The sequence below is a fragment of the Oryctolagus cuniculus genome, chromosome 6, assembly GCF_051225735.1.
Source record: "Oryctolagus cuniculus isolate XC-2025 breed Fujian yellow rabbit chromosome 6, ASM5122573v1, whole genome shotgun sequence".
Classification (NCBI taxonomy): Eukaryota; Metazoa; Chordata; class Mammalia; order Lagomorpha; family Leporidae; genus Oryctolagus; species Oryctolagus cuniculus.
In genome coordinates this window covers 61,399,391-61,417,473 of record NC_142872.1, presented here as the reverse complement: position 1 = coordinate 61,417,473, position 18,083 = coordinate 61,399,391, and the positions used below count along the sequence as shown (strand labels likewise).

At 51.5% G+C, this 18,083-nt stretch overlaps 1 long non-coding RNA gene across 2 annotated transcripts; it reads left to right on the top strand.

Annotated features, from left to right (window-relative positions):
- The first annotated feature begins 577 nt into the window (after positions 1–577).
- LOC149126157 (uncharacterized) lies at positions 578–9,859 on the top strand. 2 transcript variants are annotated; one of them, XR_016236469.1, is made up of 4 exons: positions 578–2,632; positions 5,115–5,506; positions 7,664–7,814; positions 7,984–9,859. It is a non-coding gene; the product is annotated as an uncharacterized LOC149126157 (long non-coding RNA). The 2 variants fall into 2 exon arrangements; XR_016236468.1 differs by lacking the exon at positions 578–2,632 and adding an exon at positions 3,227–4,082 and having other exon boundaries at positions 4,157–5,506; positions 8,357–9,859.
- Positions 9,860–18,083: the final 8,224 nt, after the last annotated feature.

The window sequence follows — 18,083 nt, the reverse complement described above, 5'->3', positions numbered from 1 at the left end:
CGGCTGCAGACGCACAGACAGGCAGGGAAAGCCTCTGCTAGGAAAGTCAGAGGATAAAGCAAACAAGTAAGGGAAACTTAGAGGGAAAGAAATTATGCAAAGAGAAGAAAATTTCCAAAAAGTATCACTAATAGCCTCTGAGAGGTAAGACAACATACTGCATGCATGAAACAAGAACAGAGTGCTGTAAAACAAGAACACTTACAGAACAAAAAGTATTACTGGAAAATTAAAAATGTGAACATAAAAAGAACAATTTTATAGGAATACTGAAAAATCAAATTGAGGAAAATATTCCCAAAATAATTCTGAAAAAAAGGCAATAATTAGAAAATCATCCCAAGAAATTCAACATGCAAATAAGAACAGTACCAAAAAAAAAAAGAATAGTGAAAATGGAGAGGAGAGAAGATTCATCAACAAAAAGACACAAGAGGGGCCAGTGCTGTGGCATAGCCAGTAAAGCCACCGCCTATAGTGCCGACATCCCACATGGGTGCCCGTTCGAGTCCTGGCTGTTCCACTTCCAATCCAGCTCTCTGCTATGGCTTTGGAAAGCAGTGAAAGATGGCCCAAGTTCTTGGGTCCCTGCACCCACGTGAAAGACTCGGAAGAAGCTCCTGGCTCCTGGCTTCAGATCGGCTCAGCTCTGGCTGTTGTGGGCATTTGGGGTGTGAACCAGAGGATGGAAGACCTCTCTTTCTGTCTCTTCCTCTCACTGTCTATAACTCTGTCTCTCAAATAAATAAATAAAATCTTTTAAAAAAAGGAATAGAATAATTTAGACAAGCAAATTCTCAAAATTTTACCTTCTACATTCTTTTCCCTCAAAGCCATTGAGAGATAGGCTCTATGAAATGAGAGAGCAAACTAAAAAGACAAAAATAACCCACATTCCATAGTGTTAGCTTCTTAGGGCTGCCGTGACAACCTGGAGAAGCATCCCATTATCCATGGGCTAAACCTCCCAACATCCTGTGGGAGCCTAACAGTGCTGAACCCTGTACACACCATGTTCTGTGCTTGCCACAGATAGGAGCAACCCCCACATGGGATGTGTCTTCTTTCTCTGTTGAGATCATTCATCTTTTCAGTTATAAAGGAAGCACTTTAGAGCTTGTCCTTGGCATACCTGAAACACAAGAACTACGACTCTTGCACTTTGAGGCCACTATTAAGTAAAATAAGACTCCGCTGTGATGCTGCGCTGGTAGATTTGATGACTGAGTGACTGAGGGACTGGGAGTGTGTAGGGTGCACAGACCCTGGGCAGGGGGATAACACATCTGGTGTGGGACAGCGCAGGTCTTTGCAGAATTTCATCTCACTACCCAGAACCCTGTGCAATGACTTGTTTCTTTCTGGAAGGTTGCATTTGTATCTTTGCACTGCAGTAGACCATGGGTAACTGAATGATGTAAAATGAGGACAGAGATAGGGGAGGGCCACAGTAGCAAAAACTGGGTAGTTTACAAGAGAAATGTGTTGTCTCATAGTTCTGGAGGCCAGAGGCCCAACAGCACAGTACCTGCAGGCCCATGCTCCCTCCAGGGAGGGTCCTTGCTTCTTCAAGTTTCTGCTGTATATAGGTGTCTGGCTTGTGGCAGCCGAAGTTGTCTGCCTATGTTGTCATGAGGCTGTCTTCCCCCTGCATAGCTATCTCTGTGTCTCTTGCTTTTCTTCCAGTAAGTCCCTCAGGCATGTTGGATGAAAAAAGAGCCCATCCTACAGTTGTGTGACCTCACCTTAACTAATTATAACCATCCTCTTTCCAAATGACATCATATTCTGAGGTTCTGGAAAAGACCTGAAGTCTTGCGAGACGAGATTTAATCCAGGAGCAGGTGCAGAAACCAGAGGTGAGAGGAACTCTCAGAACAAGGATGAAGGATTAGCCCAGCTGGCAGCACGCACAGGGGTAACCAGGTCAGACTGTGCTGGTGAGCTGCTCTTCAGGAAGCAGACATAATGACTGTTTATCAAGCTAAAAGTGCAACAGAAGTGCAGGGAGCGGCTAGGGACCGGGACGCCAAAGTGGAGGGAGGAAGCAGTTAAGTCCTTAACATCCATGGCGGCAAATTCATGGGTAACACCCACACTGGAAAAGCAGGAAGCAGCTGCGAGCATATATGGAGACAGGCGGTAAATATTAAAAGATGGAAAACGTTGTTCCCCCAGAAGGGGAAAGGGAGGGGAGGAAGACTAGTGAATGTTGTTTGTCTTCACAGACCTGGTAGAACCAGTTGAACTATGTGTATTTATAACCTCAACTAGGAAAAAAGTCAAAAGAAGAGCAAAGGCACAGTTTGGGCCAAAGCACCAACAGCTCTGTGCACCGTGCACCACGCCTTATGCATGTTTTATAGCTAGAGTTGGCCTACGGCAATGGCTCTCTCTCACACAGTACACCTGCCTGCCTCTGGGGACATCTGCCTATGTCTGAAGGCATTTTTCATACTCACACCTGGAGTAGGAGTGCTTCCAACCTTTGGGAGGTAGAAGCCAGAGATGCTGTTGAACACCCTACGATGCCCAGGACAGCCCGGCAGCACAGAACTATCTGATCCAAAATACCTACAGTGCCGAACTTGAGAAATCCTTGTGGAACAGGTGTGTGGACTGCAGACTGCAGGTAAACTAGCCTTTTCTTTTTTTTAAGATTTATTTATCTGAAAGGCAGAATTACACAGGGGCAAAGGCAAAGAGAGAGAGAGGTTTTCCATCTGCAGGTTTACTCCTAAATGGCCACAATGGCCAGAGCTGCACCGATCCAAAGCCAGGAGCCAGGAGCTTCTTCCAGGTCTCCCACATGGGTACAGAGGTCCAAGGACTTGGGCCACCATCTACTGCTTTCCCAGGCTACAGCAAAGAGCTGGATGGGCAGTAGAGCAGCAGGGACTCGAACCGGAACCCATCTGGGATGCTGGCACTGCAGACAGCAGCTTTACCTGCTACGCCACAGCGCAAGTCCACTGCAGGATTTTGTGTAAGGGGCCTGGGCTTCTGCAGAGTCCAGGATCGGGGTTGGGGGGAGGGTAAGGGTGGTCATTGAACCGCTCCCCTGTGTACACTGAGGGATGGGTGGCAGCAACACAGGAGTGATAAAATAGGCAGTAAGAGGCCAGTGCCGTGGCTCACTAGGCTAATCCTCTGCCTGTGGCGCCGGCACCCCGGATTCTAGTCCCGGTTGGGCACCGGATTCTGACCCAGTTGCTCCTCTTCCAGGCCAGCTCTCTGCTGTGGCCCGGGAGTACAGTGGAGGATGGCCCAAGTGCTTGGGCCCTGCACCCGCATGGGAGACCAGGAGAAGCACCTGGCTCCTGGCTTTGGATCGACACAGCACGCCGGCCGCAGCAGCCACTTGGGGGGTGAACCAACAGAAAAAGGAAGACCTTTCTCTCTGTCTCTCTCTCTCTCTCATTGTCTAACTCTGCCTGCCCAAGAAAAATAAATAAATAAATAAATAAATAGGCAGTGAGAAAGACACAGAAATAGCAACAGCAAACCCAAAGTAGATACCGAGAGGTAAGATGTTGGTGGATTGAGCAAGGTCTAGAGGAAAAAACTCCAGCAGGGGCCGGCATGGTGGTGCAGCAGGTTAAGCCACCACCTAAGACACCTGCACCCTATACTGGAGTGGTGACTGAGCCCGCCTGCTCTGCTTCCGAATCCAGCTCCCTACTAATGCATCTGGGAAGGCAGCGGAAGACGACCAAGTGCTTGGGTTCCTGCCACCCACATGGGAGACGTGGATGGAGCTTCTGGATCCTGGATCCTGGATCCTGGCTTCAGTTTGGTCTAGATCTGGTTGTTGCTGGCATGTGGGGAGTAAACCAGTGTGGACGGGATATCTCTCTCGCTCTCTCTCTTTTCTCTCTCTGTCATTCTGCCTTTCAAATAAACAAAGATATCTTTCAAAAATTTTTCAAACAAAGGCGGCATGGGTCCTCTGTTATCAGGTAGACCGTGGTATGTGTGAGAAAATGCGGGGCCCGAGGATGAGCGCAGATACATTGGGAAAGACACACAGACGAACTGTCGCTCACCCTCTTCGCGGAGGAACGACACTAAACCCTGCCTAGGTTTCCTATCCGAGTCACGGCACCATTATGTCGCTCCCCCTCTTCATGGAGGAACGACACTAAACCCTGCCTAGGCTTCATATCCGAGTCACGGCACCATTATGTCGCTCCCCGTCTTCGTGGAGGAACGACACAGGACCCTGCGCTGTTCTTTTGTCTGCTCGGCCCTCCCCGGGTTTGCTGCTGGTTCTTCCCAGGTTGGCTACCGTCCCTTCCACCTCCGTGGAAGGGCGGTTCCCCCTGCCACTTTCCCCACTTCCGCGGGGGAGCGGCACACCGCTGGCCGGCTCTCTTGGGGGCTGCACAGGTGTTCCTTCAGATAGATGTTCCTGGTGCATGTTGTCTCTCTCCTCCTTTATAATCCTCTTCCGCCAATCCCAACTCTGCTACCCACACGCCGAGTACGCTGCTCTCCTCCAATCAGGAGCAGGTCCTACAGTTTATTGGTTGAACTGGAGGCAGCTGTGTAGAAGCTGTTACTCCCTTCTCAGCGCCATATTGTGGGAGAGCAGATGCATAGAATAAGTCTTAATTCCAGTAACAGTCTAGTCCGAATTGCTCCCCACAACGAACCAGGCGCGATGCCGGGAGTATTCCGAGGGTGGAAAATGTGCATTATGAAAAGCTAGGGCCACATTTCAAAATCATTTTGCATCAAAGTAAAGGTCTCCTTTATTTCCCTCTTTTCCACGAACTCTTCAAAGCAGCCTCACAGTACGAGGGGGAAGCTGACTACTACAAAGCCCTGGTGACTTCAGCCACGGTCACAGAGCCCCTGTTCCAGCCTGGCCCTGTCTGCCCGGGTGGTCCTGGATGCCCAATTAATGCCAACTGTGTCCAGTGTTTTATCCACATCCAATCAGAAACGCTTTTCCCCGTGGGGAGAGGGTCTCCCAGAGTTGCCGTGGGTTCCCGGGGGTCCAGCCAGGACAGGGCAGGGCGGGAGGAGGCTCCACACAACAGCTCTTGGCACAACACTTATTTACATGCCTGGGGACACTTGGGATTTTCGCCCCTCTGTCTTCTCACCAGGAACTCTGCCAGTGTCACCCTGCCACTCCTGAACCTCGACGCTGTGTGTTTTATCGGGAGGATCCGGGAGCCCCCAGAGGGGCCGGCTGCAGGAGTGATGGATCGGAAGCTCTTCATTCTCTTTGTCCCCTGGTTGTGCCGCGATTCTGTCTGGTGCTGCCCTTCCTTCTCTCTGCAGGACCCTACACACCCCATCCCCCAGAGCTGGCCAGAGCACAGCATTGTGTCTCAGCCCCATTCACCCTGGAAACTGTTGAGTCTGCCCTGACACGGACCCCCATGACGGAGCTGTGCCGCTGTTCGAAGCAGCCAGCCCCAGGGCCTTCCGGAAATTGCTGACATTCGTGCAACCTCTGCCTGACCTGGCGAGCCCCACGGGACTTAGCACCCCAGTAAGTTTTCAGTTAATAGCTAAGAAAGATAGATACTTCCTTCTTGCTATGTAGAATAAACTGTGGGGGTGGGAGGGCCAGGGAATGGGTGGGGAGACCACATCTTTTCTTCTTTGTGGTTAAAGATAACTATTCTCATATTATTTTGGGCTCATTTGGTTTAAGTAGCATAGATCCAATTCCAACTGAATTTGGCAAAAAGAGGAGTTTTATAACAGGGTATTGAAGTTGCTCTAAGTGAGCTAAAGAAAGGGCAGGATGTGACCAGAGGAGTCATGATGTACAGTTGGGCGAGCTGTACACTGCACAACTCTACGGGCCCCTGTTCAGTGGTGGCCATATGAATGGCGCTTCCTGGACCTATGTAGGAATCTGGCTATTCCCGGTGTCTCTCATCCAGGTTTCAGAGACAACTGGAAGCATGGAAGCAGGGTCTCAAATCCAGGAAGTCTCTCCTCTGAACTTGGAACCAAAGGATTGTCCGGGAATGGCTTGATATTTCCAACACCAAGGAGGGAATGCCTTGAGATCATATCAGTTCTGGTTTCGAAATTTCTGGGATGGGGTTCTGATTGGCCTATCCGAGTTGGAGCCCCTCTTTCCATCACTCAGGAAACCAGATGGCTCAGGGTGAGGGTGTGATGGGGGGCGAACACCACATTCGGCTTAGCCTGAGTCCAGTTCCCACCCTCGGCCCAGCAGGCAGCGGCGGATGTCAGGGCCTGCCCTTTGGGAATTTGAAGCTTTCAGTCCCTGCTTATTGCCTTCACTTCTGTCAGCTCCTGGGGTCTCTGAGGAGCTAGACGCCACCCCAGAGAGGAGAGGACGTGGAAGAAAAGTCGCTCCAGCTCCAGAGTGGGTGTGAACCGAGCTAACCTCCTCCAGGACTTGCACTTGATGGAGTTTAAAGAGTTTTGGCAGAGTGGGAGCTAAACTCATATTTTGAATACTTGAGATGTGATGATTCCTGTGTAGATGACTCTGAACTCTCCCTGTGTCTTAAAGGCAAAACCTGCCGATTCTCTTTCCAAATCAACTGCTCGTTCACGCTTGGGCACTTCCTCTTTGGAGGGGCCAGGGGGGAGAACCAACAGTGTCATCGTTGTGAAGTGTATCTGCTTTCTGTCCCTACCTCCTGGCCTCCTGCCTCCAACACCAGTCTGGAGGGTGCGTCCCCTCTCATCCTGTAATCCTGCCAGCCCTCCTGGGACTGTCTTCGCACCTGCTTTGAGCCCCTAACTTTGCACCCCAAGTCTGATCGGTCACCATCACATCGGCATTCAAACATTCAAGCCAGAGGGGGAATTCTCGGCTACCCTGGAAGAGATGGGGGTGAGGCAGGGTGTGGAACGAGGGAAAGCAAACCCAGTTGTATCCTGGGACCCTGGAGTCCACACGTAACAAGGGAGGCCAATGAGTGCTAATGACCAAAATTAACAGTAATCAGTTACGAGCATGGTCATTTTGCTTTTGCAGTCAGCCTGGGAAAGACGACCCAGACGACTTGTTTTCATTCCGGGTCAGGAGAAATGGGACACCAGCCGGGGCTAATAAGAGCTTTCATGAAAGCGCTGAGCTGCGTCCAGCGCTGTGAAGAAAGCCCTCTCTGTTCTGCGGCCCTGCCCGGCCGTGCCGTGGCTTCTGCTTTTTAACAAGACTGAAAGGTGGGGAGACACACAGTGCTGGCCTTGGCAGTGGGTGAACTTGGCCTCTGAAAAGGCACTGATTCTTTTCCATGGGCCAGCATGGGGAGTGTTGCTTCCTTCACCCCCCAGTCACCATGTGCCTCTCTGTTCCCGCACCCATGATGGAGCTGAGAGGCTGTTTGGCAGTGCTGGCTGACCCGGGCAGAGGGTATGGGCAGGGACGCATGCCAGGGCAGCCTGCAGAGACCGGCTTGGAAAGGGAGATGGAGGGAGAGAAAGTTTCGGTACCAGGAGGCCGTGCGTGCTGCCCTGGGCACCAGGAGCCCCGGCTCGCTAAGGTCGGCCTGCCGGCTCTTCCATGCCTCGTGGCGTATATCCCCAAGCCTGGGGCAGCCCTGCAAGCCCCTCACAGCCCTGCACACTCAGCACGGTGGGCATTTCATGGGAGTCTTCACTGCTGGCTGCCTCAGTTTGCCTCCCTGTCTCTGTGTCTTTCTCGGTTTCTACAAAGAAACTAAAGGTCTCTGACGTGGCTACCAGGCTGCACCGTCAAGGAATTTAAGGACTGGGGGAGCAAAGTTCTGATCGAGACGGCAGATCCAAGACTCACTATGGAAACATGGAGTCAGGTCTCGGCTCCGGTCAGTGGATCTCAGCCAGAGGTGAGTTTGTGTCCCTTGCAGGGCAGGGGTGGGCGGGGGAGAGGGAGGTTGTTTGGGTTGTCACAGCTGGTGTGGGGGATGTGACGGGGCATAGTGGACAGAGGCGGGGAGGCTGCTGAACATCCTACAATGTACACAGAGACAAGGAGCTCATCCGTTATGTCAATAGCGCATGAGTCGTGAAAGTCTGGCTCCATTCCCGGATCAGCAAGGACCTAATCACCCCCCCCCCCCACCACCACCACCACCACTACCACACTGGCAGGGCTCCAGGGGGAAGACCGTGCGTGAAGGGGCGAGGACTCTGGAGGTACCTTGTACGTCAGGAATCTCGCAGAGAACAAAGCCAGCCAGAGGCAGGGCCATACATGTGCGTGGTGTCAAGATGGTTGGGCCCACAGTTGGAGATGATCCCTAAGGCACTGCTCTCCGTGCAGCCTTCATTGGGCAACAGCAGGCCAAGCCCCGTGCCAGGTGTTTCGCACAGTCGATCTCTTCCCCCGATACCACAGGGCTGCTAGGTTTCCATTCCTGCTTTACAGATGAGGAAAGGGCCATGCAGGAAGAGCAGGAGACTCCACAGCGCAAGTCCGTGGAGGAGCTGGGGTTAATGCGGCCCGATCTGTGCTCATTCTGAGCCTCCCTGGAATCTGTAAGCGGAACTGGAGACCCAGACGGGACCAAATGACACTGGCTGGACAGACTGATCCAAGAGGCCGCGAGAGTTTGCTACAAAGAGCACCGATCCTGGAGAGGTCTGGGGGAGACCAGAGAGGCTCCAGGGTTTGCGCGTTATGCGGGTTTTGCATGAAGTGGACATGAGTTCCATCACCAAATCCCTCCCACAGCACATGTAAATGGTGCCCCTTGGGTCTTTAACTAGGTGACAGAACCCACCAGTTCACAGTCAAAAAAGAGAGCTTATGTAGACCTCACAACACTTCGAGAGATTCAAGAGGGGGATCCCGAAGACTATCGCTCACGGAATGCCAACCATGTGCCAAGCACTCGCTCTGCTAGACTCCCATAGAGACTCCTGCATGGCCTGCTTCTGGGATCCTACACAGTACCTTAGCTCCAGTCTCATGGACCAGAAAACAGAGCTTCACAGAACTTAAGCACAGCCAGGAGCAAAGCCAGCGACATGGAGCCCTCGGACTTACCCAAACCCCCTGCCCTGGTGCCTGGTGGGATCAGTCATTACTAAGGGGTACTGGGCTGTCGTGAGGACACAGGGGCATTGGAGGGACCCTCAGAGAAGACCCCCGAGGGATTCCACAGCATTCCTATGCAGCTCTCAGCACTTGTCAGACACACACGCCCAGGGAGTCCCAGCAGGGAGGCGGACATTGGCTTCCAACAAGCCCACACACAGAGGCGACTCTGGTCTCCATTCCATGGCCTCAGAAGAAAGGCCTGCTCTCTCTCTCTTTTTTTTCTGCATTGACCCAACCCAAGGTCAAGAAATGCTTCCATATAGACACTCTCAGGCTGCAGCCAATTTCCTCCTCGCTGCTCCAGAGGGGAGACGGAGAACAGCTGGCGGCCACCGTTCTCTGCAGATTTGTCATGGACCTGAAGACTCCTTATATAATCAGCCTTCCCCTTGGTGAAATCATCCCACTCCCTCCCAACTTTTCTCGGAGCTGATTTATTCTCCAAGTCTCCTATGCAATGTGTTGACCACTTTGGAAGTTCTCTGTGTTCCTGTCAAGGTGTAGAGCCCACACTGGACATGATGGAGAGCCCATCGCTCGGGAACAAATGTCTTCTCAGAAATGTGGTCAGACGGTCAATTCCTCGTCAAGCCAGCAGGTGACGGGGATGAGAGCTGGGGTTCCGATTCAAGCTCCTTCTTGTACACGCCATGCGAGCTCAAACAAATCATCTGGGCTTGCAAGTCTTCCTGTATCTCCGGGGCAGGGGGAATAATGACCTTCCTTCAAGGTTCCACGAGGAGACTTCACAAAGTGATGCAACATGTGGATTATGAAAAATTACATGGGTTTCTATTTTTGCACCACAATAAACCTCTTTTCATTCCATTTTCTGCAATCTTTTGGAAATGCCTTCACACATAAAGTGCTTGACACCCCATGTCCCGGTAGGAACACTCTGCCCAGCAGCTGTCCTGCCTTTACTGTTGCCCCTCCCTTCCCCACCACGAAGTGGAGCTGCTTCATTGTTCATAATTCTTCTGACTCCAACGAGCAAATCAAACGCTGGAAGCTCCTCTCTGGGCCTGTCTTCCGTGCTGAAGAAGCAAGCCCTGGATGTGTCTACACCAGACAGCTCCCATGTCCCAAGGAGGTCTGCCGAGGGGCTCCTGCTTTGGGTGGAGAGCGGCTTGGTGGCTTCTAAAACTCCCCAGCATCCCCAAGATTCGGTTTCAAACCCAGTTGCACCTGGACTCTTCCCTCTCCTCCATTGTCCTCCAAGAAATTCAACCGGGCTTTCGGTGGGGGAAAAGGAGGGCGGACGTTACTCTGTCTTCCTTGCAGCAGTTCCTCATCAGACATGAATGCCCCCCAAATTCCCCCTCTCCTGTGCTTCTCCTTTAGTCTTCCTTTACCAGAGTCTCCCCAAATTGCAACGCAGTTTTGCCAGCAAACTTGTCTGCTCCATCCAGGTCAGCTATACCGGGTAACAAGATCCACCCTCCTCCACGGGCAATTTAGAGACCATATACTCTTCCTATAGCCTGGCCTCTGGCTGGGTGGATCTGACTCCACCTGCAAAGGCACTTATCAGTCAATTCCTTTCTTCCACACAGAATGTTTTTCTGAGAAATTCCTAAGTAAAACAATTTTCCCCATCTTCTACACAATTCAATGATTTCTGTCTCCAGTTCCAAGAGCTTGTATTCCTTCCCTATAAGAAACTGTGTTAAGAAATAGTTATCTCTATATAATATTTTAGGAATCCCCTTGCTTTTTTTTTCTTAATGATTTATTTCAACAGAGTGAGAGAGAGGGAGTGAGACAAAGAAGAAAGAGATTTCTCCATCCATAGATTCACTCTGCAAAGATTCACAACAGTCAGAACTAGGCCAGACTGAAGCTGGGAGCCAGGAACTTCATGGAGGTCTCCCGTGTGGGTGGCAGAAACCCAAGTACTTGGGCCACTCCCCAAGTATAGCAACAGGAAGCTAAATCAGAAGCACAGAGTAACCGGGACTCAAACTGGCCCTCATAGGGGATGCAGGTATCGTAGGTGCAGCTTAACCTGCCACACCACCATGCCAGCCCCTCCGTTGCATTTTTTTTTAATCTATGTTCTCTGATGATTTTCATCTGAACATTTGCAGCCTCTCATAGAGCTAGGCTGCAGCCCCACAACTGGCCCACAGGTGGCAGTAGCTCACATGCTTAGACAGATGAGCCAAGATTTGAGGTTTCAGGTTATGTGGAATGAATTAGCTGGAAAACTGAAAAATTACTGAATGATCTTCCAGGAAAAGGGAGTCACTGAGCGCGACTGGCTCCTGCCAAGGCTCTAGTTCACAGCGCACTTTCCCCCTTGATTTACGTTGTGGGTTTCACCGAGATCCCAGCCCCACAGCACCGGTCAGCCTCTTTCGGTCCTTCCTGCCGGGTTGCAGTCAGCGAGTCTTTCCAGTTGCTCTTGGGTCACATGTCAGGGAGACCTCCAAGGGCAGCAAGACCCCACGACGCAATGAGTTTGTTATTAAGTCACAGGCGTGGCCCTCTGTTGAAGGAAGTTGGCCTCCTGCCTCTGGAATGCAGTGTGATTCCTTCTCAGCCCAAAGACAAGGCTTAAGCTGCACACTGCTCAGAGTGCCGTCCAGGTAGAAAAACCCACTTCTGACTCTTTATAAAGCCCCCTTCCTAGTTAGAATTTTTACCAGCATTTGCAAAGCAGCTTTGCAGCAAATCAGAGGAGACTGGTGTTCGACAGTACTGGGAAAACCAAGCTGGCCAGCGTCGTGTTTTCATTCAGAACCGTGATCAGATGATGGAAGCTTTCACCAGACTCTTGTCTGCCTCAGCTTCAGCCAGGCAGAGAAGCGAGGCTGTGGTGAGAGGGGAGAGTCAGCTGATGGTCTTCTGGGTGCACTTTCGACAGGAGTGGCCTCTTAAAGCTGCTGGGCGGGACTTCCGGTAGAATATAACCAACCACAACACAGCTTGACGAACAGTCAAATCTCTGTCCATGGGGCCAGAGGCACAGGGTGCTAGGCTGCCACCTGCCACGCCAGCATCTCTTTTGAGCCACAGTTCAAGTCCCAGCCTCTCCACATCTGATCCAGCTCCCTGCTAACGCTCCTGGGAAAGCAGCGGAAAGTGGCTCAAGTCCTTGGGCCCCTGCCACCCATGTGGGAGACCCGGATGGAGTTCCTGGTCCTGCCCTAGACATTTGAGACCATTGGGGGAGTGAACCAAAGGGCAGAAGATGCCCGCCCTCCTCACCTTGATGTCACTCTGTCTTTCAAATAAATAAAATAAATCAATAAAATCAAATAAAATCTCTGTCCTACATACAAGGGGTACTTCAAAAAGTTCATGGAAAATAGAATTAAAATATGTTTATTTTGGTGCAAAAAGTTTTGAAATTCATAACTTTTTCCTTTTTTGTGATTGTTACATTTTTATTTGTTAGTATATAGAGAACAAATTTCATGAATTTTATAGATATGATTCCAAGAATACAATGACCCTTTCCTCCCTCCCTCCTTATTTCTTTCTTTTCTTTCCTTTTCTCTTCTTTTCTTTTTTTGTGATAGCATACTTTTTTTTTATTTGACAGGTAGACAGAGAGAGAGACAGAGAGAAAGGTCTTCCCTCCATTGGTTCATCCCCCAAATGGCCGTTGTAGCCAGCGCTGCGCCAATCTGAAGCCAGGAGCCAGGTGCTTCTCCTGGTCTCCCACGCAGGTGCAGGGCCCAAGCACTTGGACCATCCTCCACTGCCTTCCCGGGCCACAGCAGAGAGCTGGACTGGAAGAGGAACAACCAGGACCAGAACCCAGCGCCCATATGGGCTGCCGGCACTGCAGGCAGAGGATTAGCCAAGTGAGCCACGGCACCGGCCCTGATAGCATACTTTCAGTTTACTTTATAATCACAGGCTCAGTGCCCCTCTAAACAAAGAGCTCTACATGATACACATTTTCCATGAACATTTTCAAAACCCTTCATCTATATCGCTTCTTGGCCTCTTGGCTAAGATCAAGTGCAAAATCCTTCATCCATTTGGATGTCAACATTTTTTTACACCAAAATAAACTCAGATGCTATTTCATGTTCCACAAACCTCCTGAAATACTCCTGAATTTCCCTGAGGCAGGTTCCTCCCTTTCTCTCTGGCGTTAGCATGTGAACTGTTTATTCCCACCAAACGCACCCATCAGAGCAGGCAGGAAATGATGTCAGAGCACCTTGACAAAGCTTGCTGACTCATGGTTCCTGAGCAGCCAGTCCCACTGAAGGCTTTTGTGGGAAAGCACCTGCCCACTGCTAGGATCATGCAGTGAAATGATGAAAGGGCGCCTGGAGGAAGCCACGGGTACTGAGGAGCTGAACTTCGCAGACACGTGTTCATGTGCTCAGTATTCCCTCCCTGCGCTGCTCAGCTGTTCTGGCCTTGCTGGTGTCAGGCCTCGGCTGTGGACAGAGCGGTGTTTACTGTGTTCCGGTACCTGCAGGCTGCATGGCAGACTACTCCAACCCCGAGCCCCTGCAAACAGCCACCTGATGATAGTCCTGTGTGCCCTGGGGCAAGAACCCTAACAAGTAGGGTTCAGAAAGCAGCTCCAGCGTCATCTAGTGTTGATGTCACGGTAGAACTCTACCTCCCACCCACAACGCTGCAGCTCTGGAAAGCCTGGCCTCTCTGGGATTTCTGCAGCCTCTGCTCTCCCCTGCTAAGCTGGAACTGCTCTGTGCAAACGCAGGGTTGACGCCTTGATGTCTGGGACTCACCCAGGGGAGACTCAAAGCCAGGAGATGATGTGACAGCTGGTGAAGGGAACCATCTAAACGTCTGCATCAGAACGACTTGAAGGTATTAGTGCTGTGGTGCAGCAGGTTAAAGCCATGTGCCGGCATCCCCTATGGACACCAGTTCGAGTCCTGGCTGCCCCACTTCTGATCCAGCTCCCTGATAGTGTGCCTGGGAAAGCCGTGGAGGATGGTTCAAGTGCTTGGGCCCCTGCACCCACGCTGTAGACCTGGAAGAAGCTCCTGGCTCCCGGCTTTGGCCTGGCCCAGCCCCAGTCCAACCCCAGGTGTTGCAGCCATTTGGGGAGTGAACCAGCAAATGGGAGACCTTTCTCTGTGTGACTCTGCCTTTCAGATTAATAAGAAAAATATTTTAAAAAATAGGAATGACGCAATGACCAAGCCTGCCAACCGGAGCACCTCCTTGTGGCTGGGGTTTTTCACAGCACAGCAGCCTCCCACGCATCTTAGTACGTGTTCTGTTGCTATAATGGAATACTGGAGACCAGGTAACCAACAAGGCAAGAAGTTAATTTTGGTTCATGGACATGTAGGCCGGGAAGTCTAGGAGTGCAAGGTCTGTGAGGGCCTCCTACTGCTTCCCCATACAGTATAAAAGCAGAAGAGCAAGTGGGCATGCATTGGGGACACCACATGAGAGGTAGCCTTGTCATGTAATAACCTCTCGCCATAATTCATTCAGTCCCCCAAGCATGAGACATGACTCTCCCAAGGAAGGGATTACGAGAGATTCATCTTAACCACCACCCAGCGCTGCCATGTGGCAACCAAAGTTCAGCATGAGGTGCCGAGGAGCAAACCACAGCAAGCATGGTAGCAGAGGGCTCAAGTGCAAGTGTCCCGTGAGGCAAGACGGAAGCCTCATTGCTCTTCCTGGCTGCGATGTGGGATGTAACATGGACTCCTCTGTCATATCCTATTGCCCCGGGAGTGCAGTGGAGGATGGCCCAAGTCCTTGGGCCCTGCACCCGCATGGGAGACCAAGAGAAGCAGGAAAAACCCACACGCACATAAAGGGAGGAGACACAGGTGCCCCTCCCCAAGGAAGGAGAGCCAAAGTCACATTGTGAAGTGCACTGCAATCAGATACCTTGGTGCACTCATCCTCAGAGAACAGATTGGCTGCTCACTGCTCATACACAGTCAGAGTATGGATGTCACACTCCCGTGTGCATTAGTCGTTGTCCTTTCATTCATTCATTCACTCACGTGTAACCCAGAAAGCAGCTCCAGCGTCATCTAGTGTTGATGTCATGGTAGAACTCTACCTCCCCCCCACAACGCTGCAGCTCTGGAAAGCCTGGGCCTCACTGGGATTTCTGCAGCCTCTGCTCTCCCCTGCTAAGCTGGAACTGCTCTGTGCAAATGCAGTCACTTGGGGCGGGGGGGTGAGCAGTTGGAGGATTTGCATTGTATCCTTCATGCAAACAGCTTACTTTTTAAAAAAAAAAAGAATTTAGGCCGGTGCCGCGGCTCACTAGGCTAATCCTCCGCCTGTGGCACTGGCACCCCGGGGTTCTAGTACCGGTTGGGGCGCCGGATTCTGTCCCGGTTGCCCCTCTTCCAGGCCAGCTCTCTGCTGTGGCCCGGGAGTGCAGTGGAGGATGGCCCAAGTGCTTGGGCCCTGCACCTGCACGGGAGACCAGGAGAAGCACCTGGCTCCTGCCATCAGATCAGCGCAGTGTGCCGGCCACAGTGCACCAGCCGCAGCGGCCACTGGGGGGTGAACCAATGGCAAAGGAAGACCTTTCTCTCTGTCTCTCTCTCTCACTGTCCATTCTGCCTGTCAAAAAAATTTTTTTTAATTTTAAAGATTTATTTTTTAATTTATTTGAAAGGCAGAGTTACAGAGAGAGAAAGAGGAGATGAGACAGAAAAAGAGAGAGAGTTTCCATCTGCTGGTTCATTCCCAAAATGGCTGCAATGGCCCTGGCCGGGCCAGACCAAAGTCAGGAGCCAGGAACTTCTGGTCTCCCACATGGGTCCAGGAGCCCAAGTACTTGGGTCATCCTCTGCTTCTTTCCCAGCCAATTAGCAGGGAGCTGGATCACAAGCAGAGGAACCGGGTGTTGAACCAGTGCCCATAAGGGATGCCAGCATCACAAGTGGGGGCCTAACCTGCTACGCCACAATGCTGCCCCTTGCAAACAGCTTACATACTCATCTCTCTGTTCTCTGTTGTCCTTTCCCACATCCCCCAAATATGCACACATACACATGCGCGCACACACACACACACACACGGCCTGATACTCCTCCCCCTTCCCACCCAGCCTCTGTGACTTCTCTTCCCATTCCCCAGTCCCCACGCAAGGGCCCCTCAGCTCCTTCACCTACTGTGCGCACAGCCAAGTAGTGTTCTGCCTACTCCCTGAGATGTGCACACAGAAGCTTTCAGAAATACTGAGCAGAGCAGGCACATTCCAAGACTGCAGCCCACTCACCTAGGACTCGATCACTCATTCAGCAAACATTGATTGGGCACCAACTGTGTGCCAGCACTGATTGACACAGAGAGCACAAGACCATAGCATAGGCCTCTCTGAATTCTACCAACTTCTCTCTCACTGTAGAAACAGGTTTGGAAATAGTAAGCACGTGGTCTTGCGCTACACCTCTTGCCTTGACAGAGCCCTTTTGCTTCTGCATGAGATTCTGGCATAGAGCATGAGCTCCATACCCCAGCCTGCAGTCACTTACAAACCACCTTTATGACCTTCTGCTACAAGCATGTGCCACCTGTGTTTTGTTGGCTTTAGAGAAGACTTTAGCATGACTCACTTTCTTTGCTGACAATTTAAAAAAATTTATGTCACCACCACAAGTGGAAAACTATAATCCTTTGCCATAAATAGGAGACAACCCTAAAATTAGACTCAATTTTGAAATTCCCCTGTGAAACGTTAGCTAACTACAACGACTTGAGGCCATGCCAGCTGTCCCTTTGTTAAGAAGGGAGTCTGGGACATATTGGATTGGGTGGGGGAGAGACAGTCTGGCAGTCTCCCGAGGTTCACCCCTGGCTGTCACACAGACAGTTCAAAGCAGGGGATTCCGGGTAATTGAACGCCATTTCTGCAGGCCATCTGCAGTCACCTCCAGTCACCACCAATGGTTTCCAACAGGATCAGCCAGGATGACCAAATTTTGCTGTAGTAACACATAGTCCTCAAATCTTAGTAGCCTAAAACACAAGGAGAATTTCTCACCTACACGCACCATTGGGTTGATGAAGTCCCAGTTCATTCTCTTTGCTTAGGGTCCCTGGCTGAAACCATCTGGACTTTTGAGGTTCCTGTGGCAGATGAAAAAGAGAGTGTCAGAAGCACACCCTGGCTCTTTTTTTTTTTTTTTTTTTTTTTGACAGGCAGAGTGGACAGTGAGAGAGAGACAGAGAGAAAGGTCTTCCTTTGCCGCAGCCTCCAATGGCCCCCGCGGCTGGCGCGCTGCGGCCGGTGCACCGCACTGATCCGATGGCAGGAGCCAGGTACTTATCCTGGTCTCCCATGCGGGTGCAGGGCCCAAGCACTTGGGCCACCCTCCACTGCACTCCCTGGCCACAGCAGAGAGCTAGGCTGGAAGAGGGGCAACCAGGACAGAACCTGATGCCCCGACCGGGACTAGAACCCGGTGTGCTGGCGCCGCAAGGCGGAGGATTAGCCTAGTGAGCCACGGCGCCGGCCAACACCCTGGCTCTTAGGGCTCCCACCCAGCAGGCAACACTTCCTGCTGCTGCTCCCCAAGTCTCCTGGGCAGGAAGCAGCACCTTACTATGCCCTAGAAGGAGAGGACGGTGGAACGTTTATGAACAGCCAGGGTGACTCCTTAACCAACCCCCGACATAGAGATCTCTGCCCCGAATCTTTGCGCCCTGGCTGCTCCAGGGCTGCCTCTCTCTACGCTGTCCCTCCCCCCCACACACCCAGGCAATGCTGACCCCTCACAAGTCCATGACCCTGGGCACACTCTGCACTTTTGCAGCACCTGACCTGCAAGGTCATGGTGTCCTGGCACCAGCACGCACCCAGCTCAGGGTGGGTGCTCTTTAAACACTCACTCCCTCCCTCCGACGCGATCATGGGGAAGCTTACAGGAGTAATTGCTTCCAGGCTTTTCTCTTGGATCACATTTTAAAAGCATTTTTCCCCTGATAATTGGTTGCAACATTCTTATATCAACTCCAAGGTTCTTTGGAAGATAGAAGGCTGTGGTGGCCGCGGAGGTGACGGTGGGCATGTTGCACTATTGCCACTTTGAATGAATAAGAAATTCTTCGACGACGAGGCTGC